We start from the raw sequence: 13,742 nt of genomic DNA on the forward strand, positions 1-13,742 counted from the left end.
GCTGGCCCCTTTAAATTGTAAACACTTTGGGGCAGGGTTGTATCATCTACTGTCGCCTTCTGATTGTATTAGATTCATAGACTTTAAGGTCAGAAGGGACCATTATGATCTTCTAGTCTGACCTCCTGCACAATGCAGGCCACATAATCTCACCCACCCACTCCTGTAACAAACCCTGACCTATGTCTGAGCTACTGAAGTCCTCAACTTGTGGTTTAAAGACTTCAAGGTGCAGAGAATCCTCCAGCAAGTGACCCATGTCCCATGCTGCAGAGGAAGGCAAAAAACACCCAGGATCTTTGCCAATCTGCCCTGGAGGAAAATTCCTTCCCAATCCCAAATATGGCAATCAGCTAAACCCTGAGCATGTGGGCAAGACTCACCAGCCAGACACCCAGGAAAATTATCTGTAGTAACTCAGATCCCACCCTGTCTAGTGTCGCATCAAAGGCCATTGGGCATATTGACCACAGGTTCTTCTATTCCCTAATGAAAAAAACAGACCTAGCATTTTTGAGCCATGGATCCAATAACATAGACGGGATGTAATCATGCTCGTGCCATGTTTCAGTGAAAGGCAGGGAAAATTGTAGCATGCTGTGGATCAAGGGTGATTACATACCTGCTGTTTCTGATGGATTATGGGGTAAAATTTTCTCCAGCAGTCAGATGAGTGGCACGACTTAGCTGAAGCCAGTGTCTTCACAGTTTATCATCACCACCTTGGCTGCATCCTTAGATAACCTTAGAGTAAGTTATCACAAACTCACCATCGGGAGCCATTCAACTAGCACAAGCTGCAGGTGGATGCCTAACTCAGAAACTCTTGTTTTGCTATATGCTCCTGTAACAGATATTTCAGCTGGTGCTGAGTGGAATTTATAATAAATAAAAGACCATTAAAGTTTGGAATGATATATCAGTGCTGGGGAGAAGCAAATTTAAAAACTCACCCTGGCAAATAGCTTTTGGATGGGGCCAGCTACAGGGATGGAGCAGCAGCTAGAGGAGCTAAGAGCTGCATAGTTGAAGGTGTCAAGTGCAGATTTTATTGCTGACGCCCCTTGATCTGTCCTGGGTGGGTCTGGTCAGTCCTCGTGGCTCAATAGCCAGAGCCAGGAAAAGAAGTAGCCAGTGCTTGGGAAAGCAGGTATTATGTCTCACTCCTTGATATTTTTCTCTGGGAGAGGGTGGCCACAGGGGTGGAGAAGTAGCCAAAGGAGAGATATACAGTAGTGACTGGTGATATATAAATACCTCAGGCAGACAGGATGAAGATCTTTCTTTGCTGGATCTCATTCCAAATCTCTCAACACCACCGCTACTGCCTGCTTTCTAAAAAGTAAAACCTCACTGACACTGTCCCTTTCCATTCCCAGCTGTCACTGCTTCCCTCCTACTCTTGCTTCTTATACTGTTATTGTGAGACTGGAAAGGGCTGGGGTTTCTGTGAGTCTGTGCGTTGTTAATGATTCTGGGCTTTTGATTGGCTATATTGTTTTGCCCTGGTTTTATTCATCTTTTAAGGCATTAGACTCCATGATAAATACTGAAGTTTATGTATCATGTAATAGATCCCACAGTACTCTCTCTTCAGTTGATCCTATTTAAAATACAATAGAATCTACATTTGATACTGATTTGGGTTTTGTTTGTCTCTTTTTGAAAAAGAACAGATGCTTCTTGCACATTTCATATGACATGGGTTAAGTATACTCTGGAGAGTATCTTGGTCAGTGTGATGTTATTGATGTAATCTGGGACCATATAGAACATGGTTGCAACCAAGGTCCTGTAGTGGCACCAAATCTTATGTAAAAGGGCGTCATATAAGGTGTCTAAGACCAGGTTATGGGTTGCTGATCATAATTATGCTGTCTATGTGTATGTATCATTTTGTAGTTGAAGTTATGAGTATTGGCTCTATACTGTCTGGATTTCTGGGAGACATCCCAGACCAGTTGGTGTTGGCTCTGCCTAGCCTGCTTGATGGCCCATTAAGGACCATCAGCTATACAATTAACTCATTGAGAGAAGGCAGATACGCCTTGTAACTCAGCAAAGTATACAGGAACTTGCCCATGTGATTCCAGACTCCATTTTGCTGTAATTTTCCACAGTAAGAACAAAGAGGTGTTCTTACACCTGGGAAAAGCCTATAAAAGGCTGATGCCTCATCTCCATCTTGTCTTTAATCCTGCTTCTTACCTCTAGAGGGACTTTGCTACAAACTGAATCTGAACAAAGGACTGATGACCCATCCCAGCTGGGGATGTACTCCAGAGACTTGATTTGAACCTGCCAGTTTACTCCATCACTGCTACAAGCCTGAACTAAGAACTTTGCCATTACTGTATGTAATTGGTTCCATTTAACCAATTCTAGCTCTCATCTATATCTGTTTCCTTTTATGAATAAACCTTTAGATTTTAGATTCTAAAGGACTGGCAACAGCGTGATTTGTGAGTAAGATCTGATTTGTATATTGACCTGGGTCTGGGGCTTGATTTTTTGGTATCGAGAGAAACTTTTTTCTTTTATTAGGGTGTTGGTTTTCATAACTGTTCATTCCCAGGACGAGTGGCACTGGTGGTGATACTGGAAAACTAGACTGTCTAAGGGAATTGCTTGTGTGACTTATGGTTAGCCAGTGGGGTGAGACCGAAGTCCTCTTTGTCTGGTTGGTTTGGTTTGCCTTAGAGGTGGAAAAACCCCAGCCTTGGCTGTAACTGCCCTGTTTAAGAGATTTGTCCTGAATTGGCACTCTCAATTGGGTCCCGTCAGAATCACATTGTCACAGTCAGACCAGTTAGAGAAACAATAAAGCAATTTATAACTATTTCTTCTAACATTGTAATAAAGGTCAAAGAGCCTGATGGTTAGGAAACTGTTTCTAATTTCTGATTAAACTTTTACAAAACATTTAAATAGCCATTTTGGAATGTTTTGCTTCCAGAGTGTGCAGAGGATAACTTCTAGATTCCTAGATACAGTAGTAATTGAAAATTTAATTTGGAAAATAGCCAAGTCTTTCCAATAAATTGTTCAGCAATCTTCACCAAACAGCTAATATTTGAGTGGTCTCCAATAACACGAACCTTGCCTTTTCTGAAAATTGTATTTCTTATGTGATTTTAAACTTTTTCTACATTAAATCCTGAAATGGCTGAACTTATCTGCTTCCCTTCTTCACACTGCACAGTACCTTACTTCACAAGTAGTAGTCCCACTGATCTAAGAATGATGGCACAGACCCTGGTACAAGCACTCCACTTCTTTGGCTGGGTGACCTCGAACACATATGGTATCTAAACTTAGGTTAGTTAAGTTGGGGGTATATCCCAAAGAATCTTCTCCCTAATTTCCCCCCATATCCTCAGTCTGGCCCTATGCACACTGGCGAGATCATGGTGGGCAGGAAAAAGCTGTGACCTTTCCTTTCTATTTGTGGCTAGTAAGCAAAGCTGTGGGATCCTCAGTGGTTTTTGTTGGATGAGAAATCCCCTGTAGAAATCTCCCTGAATATGGTATTATTAGCCATGTCATTTAGCCCACATATAACTAAAGCAGAAGAGAAACTAGAGTCACATGAATCTGAGCAAGACTTTTAAAATGTCAAAACCACCCAAAATGAGGTAGAACTTGACATTTGTTTCTTGTGTTTTGGTGTGATGCTTTCAGGTCTAAGGATTATCCTATGGCTTTTCAGGGAGCTAGCTACATCTCAGACTCTAAAATCTGTTTTTTGCTCATCTTGGGAAAAGGACTAAGATATATTTCAGAGATGAAGGGAGAAAGGTAATATTCTTCCAGGAATACTGGGTTCATTATGTGTCAGAAGGGTAGCCATGTTAGTTTGGATCTGTAAAAAGCAACAGAAAGTCCTGTGGCACCTTATAGACTAACAGACGTATTGGAGCATAAGCTTTCGTGGGTGAATACCCACATCATAAGACGCATGAGACGCATGCATCTGACGAAGTGGGTATTCACCCACGAAAGCTTATGCTCCAATACGTCTGTTAGTGTACAACAGGGATAGGCAACCTATGGCATGCGTGCCAAAGGCAGCATGCAGGCTGATTTTCAGTGGCACTCACACTGCCCGGTCCTGGCCACCGGTCCGGAGGGCTCTGCATTTTAATTTAATTTTAAATGAAGCTTCTTAAACATTTTAAAAACCTTATTTACTTACAGAAAGAGACCTTCTAAAACATTAAAATGTATTACCGGCATGCGAAACCTTAAATTGGAGAGAATAAATCAAGATTCGGCACAGCATTTCTGAAAGGTTGCCGATCCCTGGTCTATAAGGTGCCACAGGACTCTTTGTCACTTTTTACAGGTTCATCATGTTATTTTCCATATGCTGTCAGAGTGAATTACTTGTTTTAGGTGAAGGAAAACAACAAATCAAGGGGGAATAAAGTCAAATCTCCATGAGACAGTGTAGTGTGTGTCTTCTCTCTGTAACATGCTGCATCAACTCTGCCTTACTAAATGGCACTTGCCTTCACAGACAGCAGAGTCCTAGACATTTAAAAGTGCAGAACGCAGAAAACAAAACTATTATATAACCATTACAGTACAGAGCTACATACGCCACACATACGTATTTTTAGATTTTGCAGGAGCTTTAATTGCTGACTTTTAAAGCAGAATGTTTGTTTTAATACTGAGGTTGGTATACCTACTATCAATGATACTACATTATTTGAATGGTAAATCAACAGATGTCAAGAAGCAATGATATGGTAGGAAATTCTTTAGCAGAATCCTAAATCTAATACGGAAGGTATAATTAGCTACAGGAAATTCATAGCATCACAAGTTGCCTTTCCATACACGCACTCATATTTTTGGCAGGGATTTGGTTTTCTATTACATCTCTCCTGCTGTCTTGTATTCCACAATATTTTACAAATGCTGATTTAACTTTCTTCTACACACTGAGAATACCTGACTTTCTCCTCACATTACTGTCTGCTTTGTCGATCAGGACTGGACCCTAAATGACAAGAGTTTTTTTTGGGATAAGGAAGTTGAAGGGTTAGTATAGTCATTTGCATTTTAAAAATACAATCTGTTTCGGGAAACCAACTCTAGGTGGCAACAGCACACTGTCTGACTATAGTCTGGGTAGGGCACAGAAAAATGCTGTTTAATGTTGCATATACATAGGCAAAAAGAAATAGCATTTTGGGTAATGTTCCAAGCAAATTTTCCAGGTGATCTAACCAGCAACAAGCTGTCAAGAGCATTCAAGGCCAGATTCACTCCTAGATTGTTGGCTTCCTCTGATACCCTACATTGAAAAGATAATCCATAAAGTGCCTAACTGTCAAACAGTTTAGACATACCTTTTTGTGTTTCCTTTGCATGCACAACACAGAAGCTGTGCATACAAAACCAGTTATATGCTGTATTGATGATTTGCACACATGATTACCTAAGGTGCAATCATGGTAACTGCAGGAATAATGGTAATTGTGTGTTCAAATTAAGCCTGTGAATGTGTGCGGTTCCATGCCTACAATGTTTCTGAATCATTTTCTCAACGTTTAAGCCATTGCAGAACTTAGCCAATCAAAAAGATAGTTAATATAACCAAGAGTTCTGAAGGAACTCAAATATGAACTTGCAAAACTACTAATTGGTATATAACTTAGCCTTTAAATCAGCTTTTGTACCAGATGATTGGAGGATAGCTAATGTGACACCAATTTTTAAAAAAGGCTCCAGAAGCAATTCTGGCAATTACAAGCCAGTAAGCCTAACTTCAGTACTGAGCAAACTGATTGAAAGTCTGGTAAAGAACAGAAATATCAGACACATAGATGAACATGATTTGTTGAAGAGTCAACACGGATTTTTGTCAAGGGAAATCAGGCCTCACCAATCTATTGGAATTCTTTGAGGGGTCAACAAACATATGGATAAGAGTGATCCAGTGCATATAGTGTACTTGGACTTTCAGAAAGCCTTTGACAAGGTTCCCTCACCAAAAGCCCTTAAGCAAAGTAAGCAGTGTTGGAGGCATAAGAGGCCACGGGCCTTTCATGGATCAGTAACTGGAAACAGACAGAAAATAAAGGGTTGGAATAAATGGTAATCTGGTAATATATAATATGGTGTTTGATTTGCAATGAGTTTTCTAAGGTGATATGTTCCTTCTCTAGTGCATTCTTTTCTATCCAGCTCATTGGGTTTGGAAGTAGATTGCTGAACACTCACAAGGCATACAAAAGTCACTTTACATAGGGATTGTGACATTTTTTCATAAATCAATTGTACTAACTTTCAATAAAATATTTGAATCTTCAGTGATGTGTTCAAAACAAAGCCCTGGGAGATTAAAAGGGAAAAAATGTCCCTTTTGACTTTTCCTTGCAGTAAAGAAGCCCTCATACTCCAGTTATAGGACATAAAAAGTGACAAAGAGGTTGGGGGTTTTTTCTGTGTGTGCAAGCCTGATGATAGCACATATTTATAATCCATTGTTGCAGGATTCACTCACCACTAACAGAGTCTCCTGTTGGCTGTTCTGGGAATTAGCTCCCCCTGGCTTGCACTTTCCCTCTGGTGGTGTCTTCCCCCATCTTGTCTTGCTCTGCAGCCACGCTCACTTTCCGCTTCATGGCTTGATCCTCCAACCAGGTCACTAATGTCCTCCCCTTCCGGGGAATTCTAAGTCCTTCCAGACCTGCTGGCTGGCTGGCATTGCCAACACCTTTGCCACTTCCTGGTGTTTGGTAGGGGAACCCAGGCCCATCCTCTACACTGAATTCCAGCTTCTGCATTTAATAGTGAGCCAGGGCAGAGAATGGTATACCTGGCTCATGTGTTTGCTGCTATCTAGGTTGCTAAGTAGATGAGCTGTTACATATAAGGAGACTCTGGAAAAATTCCACCACGATTTCAACAGCTTCCACCCCACCATCAGCTTCAGCCTGGACCAATCAAGTCTCACATGGGAGGATCCACTTTTCTATAGCGACACCAAACAAGTGCAATAAGGTGATGGGTCAACATTAACACCACCTAAGTATTCTCCACAACCTACTCAACCAACTATGCGCCATACCTTCATGCCTCTCAGCGTTCATCCGGGAACCATCCACACAACCCTGGCTCTAGGCTGTGAAAGAAGCGTGTTGCACACCAACTACGATCAGTTGTCTAACACACCAAAGCAACACGAGATATAAGCAAGCCGAATTCATAGCTCTAAACCTCCTTCAGGACAGAGAGATTTAGATTTCGAACAATACATGTCAAAGATTTTCTGAACTATACAGGGGAAAAATGAGATCTTTTTTAATCCATCACCTAGGGGACAAAAGAATCAGCATACCTGATTCTGTGAATGGTGGCTCACCCTTCCTGAGGGTCTGAAGATGCGGATCGTTTGATGTAAGAGAGAAAGCGGCTTAAACAAAGATTGTAGCTTGCTGAAGTTAAGTTTTAGACACTAGAAAGTGTGTTATTTGTGTTTTGTGTGTAACCACACCTGTCTCCTTGTCTCTTGCTTAGTATCACTTAAATCTATGTTCTTTATTAATAAATGTATTCTTAGTTTTACTATAAACCATCTGCGTGTTGTATATAAAAGTAAAGTATGGGTCCTCAGCTAAACTAACAGGCTAGTGCGTGTATGTCTATTTGGAGGAAGCAGACTTGGTAATTTCTGCGTGTATCCAGTGAGAGGGACTGGACTCTGCAGAGAGATGTCTTTGGGGGTACTCAGTAAATGAGGGTAACTGAATGTTACCTGCAAGGCACTGTCAAGACTAGCAGAGTCTCACAGAGTTTGCTGGTGAGGCAGACAGACTGGTGTGGCAAGGAGCTGACATACGGAGTTTAAAGTCCAGCAAAGCTCCTTTGCTGAGGCAGAGGGGTAATACAGTGGCTTAAAGTTCTGGGCATGTCAGGAAGTGTCACACTGACATATATGGCCAGTTGGGATGGATGGGGTCTAACTCCCTTAGAAGCAGGAAGGTTTGGAAGGCAATTTATTGTATGTAGCCATCTCAGGGTGCAATGCGAAACCATCAAGATGTGCAGAATAACTTCTGCTGTTGTGGAACTCAAGTGGCCTGCCGAGGTCCTGAAAGTTATGTGCTATGGTTTTCACACCTCTACTGCTAGAACAGGGCCCCATCCTCCCTGATTGAACTAACCTCGTTATCTCTAGGTTGCTTGCTAGCATATATATACCTACCCCTGGAAATTTCCACTACATGCATCTGACGAAGTGGGTATTCACCCACAAAAGCTCATGCTCCAAAACGTCTGCTAGTCTATAAGGTGCCACAGGATTCTCTGCTGATATTGCACGAGTTGGCTCTTTTTGAGGCTGTGTGGACTATTTTGTAGATAAAATTTGTTGTAGTAATCAAGCCTGCAAGTCACAAATATGTGATCACTGGCCAACTGTATGTCCAAGAGAATAAGGTGCTGTACTAGTCATCTCAGACTGGCTATGTAGGTATCCAAAAGCTTTTGGGGAATCCAACAGTGTCCTTGAAAAATAGCTTGCAGTAACACTCCTGAGGCGAGCATGTTTTAAGGACAGGTAACAGAATTCAGTAACCCATAAGATTCCAACAGGGCCAAAATAAAAGCTATTTTGTTTAAAGTTATTTCAGATGCTTCCCTTATACCAGTGCCACCCATCCTACTCCTGCCAAGGGTTCTGTGTGAGTTCCCCCTTTCCTCCTCATGCTACAGTTCCCCATTCCTGAATCCCTCCTTCTTCCCATACCTCCTTTCCCACCACAATTCTTATTATCGGTTCCTTTCTTTTTATTCAGTCTATTAATATTTTAAACTCAATTGGGACATGGACAGGATTATGATGAAGAGTATTGTTATGCTGGAATGTGTTAATTTCTTCTGTCAGTCAGTTCTTTGATCTAAAGAGAGCTACAGATGTAGTTGAAACTGTTGGCTCTGTACGGGGTGCAGTAATGGAGGGGTCAGGGGGCCATGGTCCCATCACTTTTTTGCAGTTGTAAGGGCCAGCGATAGGGGCGAGGGGGCAGACAGGAGCAAGCGGGGGATGGGGTTTTGGAGGGGAAGAGGCAGTGCAGGAGTGGGGCCTTTAGGGAAGGGGCAGTGTGAGGATGGGGATTTGGGAAGAAGGGGTAGTGTGAGGGTGGGGCCTCAGCTAGAAGGGGCAGCACAAGGGCAGGACTTGGGTAGAAGGAACTGCCCAAAGGCAGGGCCTCGGGGGAAGGGATGGCACAGAGGGGAAGGCACAGTTCGGGCGCCAGTGGCCCCAGCCACTTTTCGGGAGCTTTTGCTGCTCCTGGGTTGTGTGTCCCCCATTTTTTTCCTAGTTTACATCAAATTTGATAAGACTCTGCCCACTGATGTCTAGAACATTCCCTGAAATTTTGGAATTGATCAGATGCATCATTCAGAAGTTATCATGTTACAGGCAAACAGAGAAATGCCATCAAGTTGCATTTAACTTGACCAGTTATTGAGACATGAAAATCATGGAGCCCATGATCTCACAAAAATGAAGTGCTAATTATCTCCCTATTCCTGTGCTCCTGGTGCTTTATATGGATACCGATCACTTCCCACTTTTATCTAAATAAGTTAACTCCCCATCAATTTCTTTTACTAAGGCCCGTCTACACTTGAAAGTTAGGTTGACATAGCCATGGAGTTCAGGGGTGTAGATGTAGCTAGGTCTATGGACACATTCTTCCTTCCGCCTAGCTACCAGCTCTTGGGGAGATGTTTTTCTGTTGCTCTGGGAACACCTCAGTCATCACTGTAGTCTATGTCTACACTATGAGGTTATGGCAGCATAGCTAAGGTACTGCAGCTAATGCCCCTGTAGCACCCATAGTGTACACATGGCCTAGAAAGAGCTCAATTGTTTTTTAAGTAATCTCCAAACTTTATAAAGATTCTGACTCCCACTAACTGCAGATGAATAGGCTGTGTCTTCCTCAGAGGAGAGAACAAAGAAAGAAAATCCTTCATGGACTATTGGGTATCAGTCCTTCAGTAGCCAAATCTTATTCTTTTCAGTTTGCAAAATTCCTATGACACAACTATCATCCGTTACAAACAACTAACTTCTATAACACCCCCTTTTGATTCAGTATCTAAGGATTCACAGGAATTCTGGAACTAGTAACAAAAAAAATTCTTCATCTTCTGATGCCAGCAACTTAAACAAAAACTGAGAGTGAGAGTACACACAGGTTGTCAATTTGATTAACTATCCTAAACCCAGTTCGGGCCCTTAAAGATGAGCCGAAAAGTAAAAGTCTAGTCATTGGTCTATCTACATACACTACCAATTAGTTGTGGGAAGAGAAGGAAACACCCACCTGAAACTTTTAATGGCTGCTTATTAGTCATGTGGAAAGGTGTGACTTTATGTTCTGTGCTTATCTCATAAATCATCATATGCGTCATACAAAAAATAAATCAAAGGTCAAAATTAAATCTAAAATGTACAGACATCAGCCTCATCTAAAACTCTCTTTCAGAGGAGCCTTTTCACTTTTCTGCTCCAGCTATCTGAAACTCTTTCTCCACTCCCCCAACTTCCCCTCAAGCCACTGAATCATTTCCTCTCTTTAAATCTTGTCTTAGTCCCCCTCCTTTTCATTTTAGCCCTCTGACAGACTCTTACTGTAAGGCATTCTGTGATGGTTTTGTAAGATATACAAATATATATTATTTTGCAACACTGTTCTTAGAACTGTAATTATTAACTACTGGAGTCATGGAGTGCCATCAGTTCAGCTAGGGAAATTACAGTCCAGTGTACTCTGATCACACCAAAGCAGAGACCCACACTCTGCATTGTTCTGTTGATAAAGGCTGTCTTCCTGTACGCAATGAGCTAATGCCTCGTGTACCTAAGCAATGGAAAAGCAATAAGAGGAAGCTGAACAATAAAAGAGGAAACCTCTGTTTAAATGCAAAAAAGAAAATAATAATAATGAATACTAACAACAACAGCGCTTGTTTAAAGAAAGAAAGTGTGATCAGGCAGTTTATAGCCATTACAGTTTCTTGTTATTCTTGAACAATGAGTAATTAATATTACCCTAGCAACACCTCTGCATCACATGGCACACATACCCCACTGGGAACCAGAGTACCTAAAGAAAAGCAATAGTATAAAGTATAATGTGAATTCTACCAATTTTTACATCACTGATAAATATCGAGTCAGATCCTGAGATGCTGGGCTACTCTTAGCTCTCTCTACATTTTTACAATTTTTCCCTGTTTTTAAATGATTCACACACATTTTTACTGAAATCAACCTGAGTTTGTGTTTTTAAGGAAAAAAACGAACCAAATATTATACCAGATGGTGGGCAGTGGTGACAAGAAGACTCCCAGAGTGGGCTTGTTACACCTTTTTTTTTTTGTCATTACTGTTGTTGCTGTGCCATCATTTTTTATTTTTTTTTTTGCTGTGGGAGGGGAACACAAAGGGAAACAGTGACTGCTGGTACTGAATTACTGCTCGAACCCCAGCTGTGAGCCAGAAATTGGTTTTTATATCAGTAAAGAAAAGACGGGCACGTTTGTATCTCTCAAAGGGCAGGACAGATTGGTTCAAGCTGCTCTAAAATCTCAGTTTAAAAAAAAAGTACAAATAACATGGAAAGATTGTCACCCCTCTGCACTGAACAGAGCTAACGGTACCAGGACTAGTTTGGATCATGTAGCCTGTACTATATTGCGAAAGTGATGTGTGCAATACTGTAAAGTGAAAGTACTGTTATCTGACATTAAATGTAAAGTATAACACAAGTTTATATATAGTAATGACTGTGGGAGGGTAATTTTTCAACTGTCAGATATGTGTAGTCTTGCTATATTATCATCTGTTTCCCAAGCTGTATTGAGTTCCTGCTTTCTTGTGCAACCTACAGTTACTTGTCTTCTGCTGAATCCCATCATATGAAAAATGTGTAAATAACATGGGCCAAATTTTAATTATTATGCAGAACACCTGCTGGCTTCAGTGAGGATTTTGCCTGAGTAAGGCTTACAGAATTTTGAGGGGAAATTTCAATGGGAGTTAGGCATAGGGTGATGAGATGTCCCATTTTTAAAGGGACAGTCCCAGTTTTCTGGTTGCCAAAGGTTGCTGATCCCTGGTCCAGACCCTCAAAGTTAGATGCCTAACTAGGGTTATATGCCTAACTAGGGTTACCAGATAGCAACTGTGAAAAAATGGGACAAGGTGTAATAGGCGCCTATATAAGAAAAAGTCCAAAAAACTGGGACTGTCCCTTTAAAAACGGGACATTTTGTCACCCTATGCCTAACTCCCATTGAAATTTCACCTCAAAATTCTGTAATCCTTACTCAGGCAAAATCCTCACTAAAGCCGGCAGGTGTTTTGCATAATAATTAAGATTTGGCCCATGCCAAAGGTTGCTGATCCCTGATCTGGACCTTAGGCCAGGTCTACACTAACAAGTTAAGTAGATCCAGCTATGTTGCTCAGGAGGTGCAAAAAGTCCACATCTCTGGGTGACATAGTTACACCGACCTAACCCCCAGTGTAGACAGCTCTAGCTATCACCTCTAGGAGAGGTGGATTGACTACAGTGACGAGAGAACATCTCCCATTGTTGAAGGGAGTGGCTACGCTAAGTGCTACAGCAGTACAGCTGCAGTGCTGTAGCTGTGCCGCTGTGGTGGGTCAGGTGTAAACATAGCCTAAGTGACTTAGGATCATTAGGTTCCTTAGGCACTTCTGAATATCCAACTCTTGGACAAATATTTTTGGTTTTGTTTTTATTTAAATCAATATTAAGTGTAATCTTTGGGATCTATGGTGTTAAAGAAATTTTATATATCCTACTTTGTATTTTCATATGTGTTTTCCCAGTAGTATATTAAAATTCAGTCCATATCTGGGGGTTTTAAAGTGGCATTTGGAACAGCAATAACTCCTGATGGGATATGCTGATGGGATATGCTTATTCTCAGATACCTGAGTTGGCACCTTTGGTTGTTGTCAGACATGAGGCCAAAGACTGAGTGCTACAATTACCCAGAAAACTCGGTCTGTCAGCCATGTCACATTCTGAAATGTTCATCACACTTACAGCCAGATTTTACAGCCAAGTTGTAATTCACCTCAAGTATTTACATGAGTGGAGGATAGGGGTCCAGAAAACTCCAAGGGTGGAGGCGGGGGGGGGCTTTGAGAGATTTCTCTGCATCATAGGGAAGTGCATTGGGGATCCATACAAGGGAATGAAGGGAGGGCCTGCTGTTCTTGGGGCTCTATGGGAAACAGTCTGGTGAAGAGTTGGCACCTTTGTTCTGTTGCCCTTGTCCCCAACCCCTCAACTATTAGTCAAGCACCCTGTCTTGCACAAAAAATGTTCTCCAAGGTGTTACTGGTGTGGAGTGTGAGTTAATGCTGCTTCAGACATCAGTCACCGATATCCATGTGTGTATTCACATCTCTGGGGAAGGTAGAAATTTCCATACCAGATCAGACCAGTGGCCATCCAGTCCTATATCTTTTCTATAAGAGTGAATCAATATTAAATGCTTCAATGGAATAACCTGCTGTGATGGAAGGACTAGAAGGGGTTAAGGTGGCGAGGTAGGCCTTCTAACTCCACCTGGAGGGAGAGCCAGGGAGCAGGGAATTGATTGCAAGTAGGTTCAGCTGTGCAGGAATAGGTGGGGCCCATAAAGCCAGGAAGCTGGCAACAGACAGAGAC

This window comes from Chelonoidis abingdonii, chromosome 2 (genome assembly GCF_003597395.2).
Source record: "Chelonoidis abingdonii isolate Lonesome George chromosome 2, CheloAbing_2.0, whole genome shotgun sequence".
Classification (NCBI taxonomy): Eukaryota; Metazoa; Chordata; order Testudines; family Testudinidae; genus Chelonoidis; species Chelonoidis abingdonii.